General features: G+C 42.6%; 1 non-coding gene across 1 annotated transcript; it reads left to right on the top strand.

Annotated features, from left to right (window-relative positions):
* Positions 1 to 5,924: 5,924 nt before the first annotated feature.
* Positions 5,925 to 5,999, top strand: Trnat-ugu (transfer RNA threonine (anticodon UGU)). The gene has a single exon. It is a non-coding gene; the product is annotated as a tRNA-Thr (tRNA).
* Positions 6,000 to 8,226: the final 2,227 nt, after the last annotated feature.

Below are 8,226 nucleotides of genomic sequence, written 5' to 3'. Positions count from 1 at the left end.
CGTAGAATGAAATGGGACTCTCTAACCGTCGAATCGCCAGGAAGCTGAACCGTTCAAATACTGAACACTCAAGCGCCGAAGCGACTGCATGTGTATTCAGATACAGAGATATGTAAACAACCATAATACGACGCTGGGTCGGCAACGGGTATGCAAGACAACAAGTGCCTAGCACAGTTGTTAGATCGGTTACTGCTGCTAAAATGGCGGGTTATTAGTATGAACGTGGAGTTATAGTCGGCGCACGAGCGGTGGGACACAGCATCTCCGAGGTAGCGATGAAGCGGGTATTTTCCCGACGACCATTTCATGAGTGTACCGTTAAAAATTAGGAATCCGGTAAAACATAAAATCTCCGACATCGGTGCGGCCGGAAAAAGATCCTGCAAGAACGGGACCAACGACGACTGAAGAAAATCGTTCAGCGTGGCGGAAGTGCAACCCTTCCGCAAATTGCTGCAGATTTCAATGCTGTGCCATCAGCAAGTGTCAGCTTGCGAACCATTCAGCGAATATAATCGCTATGGATTTCGGATTCGAAGGCCCACTTGTGTACCCTTGATGCTGCACGACACAAAGCTTCAAGCTTTGTCCGAGGCCATCAACACCGACAGGGAACTGTTGGTGACTGGAAACATGTTGCCTGGTCGGACGAGACTCGTTTCAAATTGTATCGATCGGATGGACGTGTACGTGTATGGAGACAACCTTATGCATCCATGGACTTTGCATGTTAGCAGGGGACTGTTCAAGCCGGTGGAGGATCTGTAATGGTGTGGGACGTTTACAGTTGGAGTGACGTGGGACCCCTGATACATCTAGATAAGACTCTGACGGGTGACACGTACGTAAGCATCCTGTCTGATCACCTGCATCCACTCATGTCCGGTGCACATGTCTACGGACTTGGGCAATTGCAGCAAGACAATGCGACATCCCACACGTCCAGAATTGCTACAGAGGAGTTCCAAGAACATTCTTCTGAGTTTAAACACTTCCGATGGCCACCAAACTCCCGAGACATGAACGGTATTGAGTATATCCAGATGCCTTGCAACGTGCCATTCAGAAGAGATCTCCACCCATCCGTACTCTTACCTTATGGAGAGCCCTGCAGGATTCATGGTGTCAGTTCCCTCCAGCACTACTTCAGACATTAGTCGAGTCAGTGTCCGCTTGCTCGCGGGAGCCCTGCACGAAATTAGGCGTGTACCAGTTTATTTGGCTCTTCGATGTATAATCTCGTTAGATTCACGCAGGATAAGAGCAGAACGGAAAATATGGGCGAAGTAAAAAATTATCTGAGGTATCAAAACGGTTACTTTTGCGCAAAGAAAGGGCCGCAAACCGTTATTCTTCTCTACTTGTTGTCGATTTACAGCTGCCAGTAACTGCGAGACGTGTACGACAAATTTTGTCAAATAAAATCATCTAGCATTCAGGAAACGACTGCAGAAACCTGTCCTAACACTCAAAAACATAAACAGGGTAGACTGGAGTTTGCTGAAAAAGTATGTCATGGACTTAAGGATGGGATAAATTGTTCTTCAATGATTGAGAAGAAGTTTACTTTAGATGGTTCGCTTGGATTTCAGCATGATTGGCATGATCCGAAAACAGAGCGTCAGGTAAGAATGAGCAGAAATTTTGGCGGTAGAAGTGTTATGATTTTGGAAGCATTCTGCACTGAAGGAAAATTACAGTTTGCTTGTGTCAGCACTAGAATGATGTCTAATATGTACACTGACACGCTAAAGACAGAATGGATCAGAACGTATGGGGACGTAACGGAAGGAAATCTAATGTTTCAACAAGATAATGCATCTGTCCAGGTTTCTGAACAACAAAAAAGTGGCTTTAAGAAACAGATATCGATGGTATGCCCTGGCCTGCACGTAGACTGTATTTGAACCCCATGGAAAACCTTTGGGGATTATTTGGGGATTATTTGTAAGACGTGTTTACCGCAATGGAAGACAATTTAAAGCCGTATGTGAACCGTAAAGAGCGACTAGAGAAGAGTGTGTAACAGATTCACTACAAACCCGTAAGTAAACAAACGCCGAAGAGAATTTTTGAGGTATTAGGAAGAACGGAGATTGGACAAAATAGTAACAGCGCAATAACATAACAGGGAAGTAAGTATCTTTATACGAATTTCCATCCAGGAAATACAAACGCTTTATTTTGTTACTCTTGTTATGAAAGAACCGTCGCTATTCCGTCATGATTGTTTATGTCTTAGATGAATCTATTACTTTCATAATAAATTCGACAAATGTATGCTTCAAATATTGTGCATTTCTTTCGTAGGGACCCTACCTTTACACTGTTTTCCATTGCCGTATAAGAGTTGAGTGAACAGAGCTATTGGTTCACTGTGTAGAATGAGAGATGGAATTGTTAGTTACAAACACATTGTTATTAAGTGTGTATGTAATAGTTCTGTGCTTTGTTTAATAGGCCCCGCACTGCGAAGGTACGGTTGTGTGAATGTTTCGTCACCTGAAAACGCCTGTGTCGTCAGGTGCGAAGTACCGTTACGTTCCTAGCGAACTCTGCTTTCTGTTCTTTCGCGTTGCTTCATCTGCGGCCCCAGTTTGCTGTCGGGTTTCTGGGTCGCAACATTCTTTGTGCCCTAGCAGCCCAGCAGTCCTCGGAAGCAGGACATGAGAGACACAGAGATCTGGAATAATAAATTGGATCTGATGTATTGCGATAATGTAAAGAATTCTTATAGCCACTTTTGAAGAAAATCACAAATTCGAAATGTCACTTACTGCGGTTATCAATAAAAAACTAAAGTGTACACACTATGATAGAATATACTCCTGAAATGTTGCTTCTATTCGTGTTGAAGTGTGTTACTGACAGTCTGAAACGAATTTTTCTTTGGAAAAGTGTCATTTCCTGCCGGAAGATTGTAGTTGTTAAATAGGAATCAAATGCGCTGAAATTAATCCTCTGGTTAACAACACCGTGTAACGTGGCTGCACTGACCGTTTCTTTACTGATATATTATTTACCGGGTGATCAAAAAGTCAGTATAAATTTGAAAACTGAATAAATCACGGAATAATGTAGATAGAGAGGTACAAATTGACACACATGCCTGGAATGACATGGGGTTTTATTAGAACCAACAAATACAAAAGTTCAAAAAATGTCCGACACATGGCGCTTCATCTGATCAGAATGGCAATAATTAGCATAACAAAATAGGACAAAGCAAAGATGAGGTTCTTTACAGGAAATGCTCAATATGTCCACCATCATTCCTCGACAATAGCTGTAGTCGAGGAATAATGTTGTGAACAGCATTATAAAGCAAGTCCGGAGCTATGGTGAGGCATTGGCGTCGGATGTTGTCTTTCAGCATCCCTAGAGATGTCGGTCGATCACGATACACTTGCGACTTCAGGTAACCCCAAAGCCAATAATCGCACGGACTGAGGTCTGGGGACCTGGGAGGCCAAGCATGACGAAAGACGAAAGTGGCGGCTGAGCACACGATCATCACCAAATGACGCGCGCAAGAGATCTTTCATGCGTCTATCAGTACTTTGTTTTTTTTTTTTTTTTGGTTCTAATAAAACCCCATGTCATTCCAAGCATGTGTGTCAATTTTTACCTCTCTATTTACATTATTCCGTGGTTTATTAAGTTTTCAAATTTATACCGACTTTTTGATCACCCGGTATATAGCCCCTAGCGCCTGCTGAATAAACAAGTGCTTTGTAAAAGACTTATATCCCATTTTAGCAAAATAACATGTGTATCCTTGCCTTCCCACATGTGTGTTCGTATGGGAAACCCACCCTGTTGGTGCGCTTGCCCCGAGTCAGTGCCGGAGAATTTTCAAACAGTTCGACACGTCCTGTACTAGTTGCTTTCCTTAGATTGAGAGGCAACGATTCTCAAAGAATACGCGAGCGTCGTCCAGGAAGTAATGTACCACTTTCTTTCTTCAGTAATTATTTACTGAATCAAACCACATAATCTCCTTCCCGTTTTATGGCATTCCTCCAGGGAGACACGAAGGGCGTGTACGCCCTTTCGGTATCACTCCCTGTTCTGGTCAGGAAGTCACTTCTGCACTGATTTCATCCACACTTTCTGTGCCTATTGATAGCTTCAGCACCAGCTGCCGAGTCGTTATATGTACGTCCTCGAGAATGACGGCGTTAGCGAGCTGCATCTTGTCAGGTGTGACAACTGCGGATGGCCCCCTGGAACGCCGCCAATCTCGGAGTTCTGCCGAAGCACCTTCCCGCAATGGCGTCACCCTCTTTGCCCAGGGACTGACCGTGCTTCTGCCTACTGCACACAAACATTCATGGATGTTCGCAACAGCTTCTTTCTTCGCAGTGAGAAATTCAATGACGACACGCTGCTCGTAACGCGCATCACTTACAGACGCCTGGACTCGCATACGGGAGGACGACGGTTCAATCCCGCGTCCGGCCATCCTGATTTATGTTTTCCGTGATTTCCCTAAATCGCTTCAGGCAAATGCCGGGATGGTTCCTTTGAAAAGGCACGGGCGACTTTCCGTCCTAATCCGATGAGACCGAAGACCTCGCAGTTTTGGACTCTTCCCCCAAATCAACAACTTACAGACGCCATTTTGAAACATTGTTGCAGCCACATTATCTGTCGGAGGAAATGCAAAAGTTGCGTGCGTACTCCGGAAGCTTTAAGTAACGCATACATGTAGAGTTTCGCATTTGTACCATTGTTGTTGGGCGAAGAAAAAAAATGTCGTTCTTTTCTTTCCACCGAGCGGGGTGGCGCAGTGGTTAGACACTGGACTCGCATTCGGGAGGACGACGGTTCAATCCCGCGTCCGGCCATCCTGATTTAGGTTTTCCGTGATTTCCCTAAATCGCTCGAGGCAAATGCCGGGATGGTTCCTCTGAAAGGGCACGGCCGACTTCCTTCCCAATCCTTCCCTAATCCGATGAGACCGATGACCACGCTGTCTGGTCTCCTTCCCCAAACCAACCAACCAATCTTTTCTCTCTGGGCGACCCTCGTACTACCAACTTTGAAGATGGTCACTATTGTGTAGAGCTCAGAATGCCTCTTTTCCCTCCTGCGGCTTAAGATACTTGACTTTCATCCCTACTGTTACCTTTCTCGTAAACATAATACGGTCGGCATGAGCGCCGTCACCACACTTGCAGCGTATCTCTGAGGTAAGAACTTCTTTCTCAGTTAATTTTAAGCACCAGACATTGAAATATTTACTCTGGCTTGTAGTGCGTTATAATTATTTCCACATCAGGATTAAGTTTCCTCTAACGTTGTTTCGGTACGTTAGCAGAACTGCGAATTCGTATTTCCTTAAAACTCGGGTTCTCAAACAACTCGTGTATCACCATGTGTTAGTAATCTTGCATGCAGAGCACGAATCTTCAAGTGCTGTTCACCCATTTAATTCAGTACTTACCGTACACTCGGTTAATGATGTGTACTCCCCTGGTTATTTCCTGTTCTGTGAATTGCTACGTCAAATAAGTTAGCTTCCCTGTAATGATTTGAAATTTCCAGTCAGGAGGCTTCATCTGCAAGTAGGCTGTTTTGTTCCTATTATAGTGTACCATACAAATTCACCCCCTGTTTAATGTACGCTGTAGTGTGTGCAGCGATACTCTTATATAAGAGACTAAGTTTGACAAGGAATATTGTTTCAAATGTAACCGCCCATGTGCACTTAGATTCCAAGTATATATTATGAAGATAGTAACTGCTCTCGAAGGAACAGATGCCATTGGTGACCGTGCCGCTTCTCTAGAATAAATGATTACTTGAAACCCTATCTTTTAGATACGTTACGTATGTAGAATTGTGGACAGTTGGGAATGTGGGTCTCGCTGGAAGCGTGCAAGAGATAAGTACCTGCAGTCGCGCTATTCATCTGTGTCCTCGGTGGCTCAGATGGGTAGAGCGTCTGCCATGTAAGCAGGAGATCCCGGGTTCGACTCCCGGTCAGGGCACACATTTTCAGCTGTCCCCATCGAGGTATATCAACAACACCTGTCGGCAGCTGAGGGTTTCAACTAATTATCATTTATTCCAAGTATATGTTCGTTGCTCACCCTATATCCAGTGAATATCAGTTTACCGTCTTTCGGAACACTATTCTCAGCTTAATAAATGGCCACAAGCATAGCCTTCCTCCCATTTTTATGGAATTATCTGAAGACTATTACTTTTTAAGCTATTTTAGTTTTAATTCTTCCCCACGCCCAGGCTACAAGCCATCAGGATCGAGCCCTTCCTGTGATCCGTTACGTTGATGAACATCCTTCTAGGTTTTGAAGATTGGGTGCTTTATTCTGTAGTTTAGTTGCAAGTCGCATTGTGTAATCAGTGAATATGAATCGCGTCTCCTGTGAATGTTCTGACAATGAAAGTACATTCACTCCCCCTCTTCCTTCAGGTTAACTTTGTTACGTAAATTATGCTCTGTGTATGCAGATTACGAGCTCAAGTGCCAAATCTTGTATAAGAGATTGTAAGCGCTTATCAGCTCCACGAGAGGACCACGGTCCGCAACGATTCTGTCCGATCGGCGTGTTGGATGGTGAAAATCCAGAGACGGATGGAGGACGCTGCCTATAAAGCTCCAAACGTTCTCACTTGGGGAAAAATCCAGCGAACTGGTGACCTAGGTATGGTCTGGTAAGTTCGAAGACAAGCAACGGAAACTCGCCGTCTATAGGTGGGCAGTATCTTGCTGAAATGTAAGTCCACATCCTCAGTAGGAAAGCTCTTAGTACGCCTTTCTACTGCTAATTATATTCATGGTTTCATTTCTTACTGCATAGCCGCGCGGGTTTTAGCCGAGCGGTCTAAGGCGCTGCAGTCACGGACTGTGCGGCTGGTCCCGCCGGAGGTTCGAGTCCTGCCTCGGGCATGAGTGTGTGTGTTTGTCCTTAGGATAATTTAGGTTAAGTAGTGTGTAAGCTTAGGGACTGATCACCTTAGAAGTTAAGTCCCATAAGATTTTACACACATTTTATCTTACTGCATATTATCCCAATATAACGGGAATACTCCACTGTCTAAAAAGAAATTTAATAACAGGAAATGTAGCATATTTTTACTTAAACTATGTTTTATCACGTAGATGAGTCAAAATCTGTCTTTTGCAACTAAATGTTTTATTTATGTCTGCTAAACGTCTTTCTCCTATTCTCGCTAGGGATATTCAGTGATCTGTAATATAAACAAAATTAGGTAATTGCGTGTTATTTTATAGTTCTCTAGTGATTCGTTAGGGTTCATTTCAGTCTGTTACTTACTAACATTTTACATACGTATGGTTGTAAATTTTACATGTACAAACATTTTTATGTGCTTTTCATGTATCCATGCGTGATAGAAGCATATTGTACAGGTTTCCAATTGATAGGTCACTGTGACGGTACGTCACATAAATATTGACATTTTTATCGGTTGTAAACCGTAGTTAACGTATTTTATGAATATAATTAGTATAAAACATACAGTTAATGTTCTTGAAACAACTGATATGCAGCGATAATTTAAGAGTAGCATCTTTATTTAATGTTTTTGAAAATAAAAAAGGTTCGAAAGAGACGCGATTGTACGGCCGAGGAGGAAGGACGTATTTTATGGGACACACACTGTTTTGTTTCACTATACGGAAGGCAGCCATTGAGCGGCTACACATATTTTATGTAAGCTATTCGTATTTATTGCTAAAATAAAATTGTTATTATTATCACAAAATGAGTTTCTTTGTAATAATTGTCACCTCAAATGCTCGCAATGGTTAATTATTTTTAATAAGCATTTTTTCAGTAATTTGCGCTGCGAGAACCTTTGCAAATTGCAACAGATAATTAATTTACGTTAAAGTTCATTTTTTTAAATTATAGAGCTTACATGAGTTCAGTACGTTTCATCTTGGCCGCTCCGCGGCAACAATCGAAATTCTCTCGAGCCTTGCTTTGCAATCAATAAATAGAAATTAAGAAAATTACATTCAATTCCGTTAACGGCAACTATATTTTAGTCATCACGTTCATAATGTAAAGTTGGTACATGAATATCAGCGGCCCTTCAAGAACCCGTTTCATATTTACTTATGTATATAAGTAAAAGTGATAAGAAAGGACAATATTCCTAAGAGAAAGAATCATGTTGATAAATTAAAAAATAAAAATATATAGGTAATTTTTTTGTATATGATGT

This window comes from Schistocerca cancellata, chromosome 3, assembly GCF_023864275.1.
Source record: "Schistocerca cancellata isolate TAMUIC-IGC-003103 chromosome 3, iqSchCanc2.1, whole genome shotgun sequence".
Lineage (NCBI taxonomy): Eukaryota > Metazoa > Arthropoda > Insecta > Orthoptera > Acrididae > Schistocerca > Schistocerca cancellata.
This window is presented reverse-complemented; position numbering and strand designations above follow the sequence as displayed.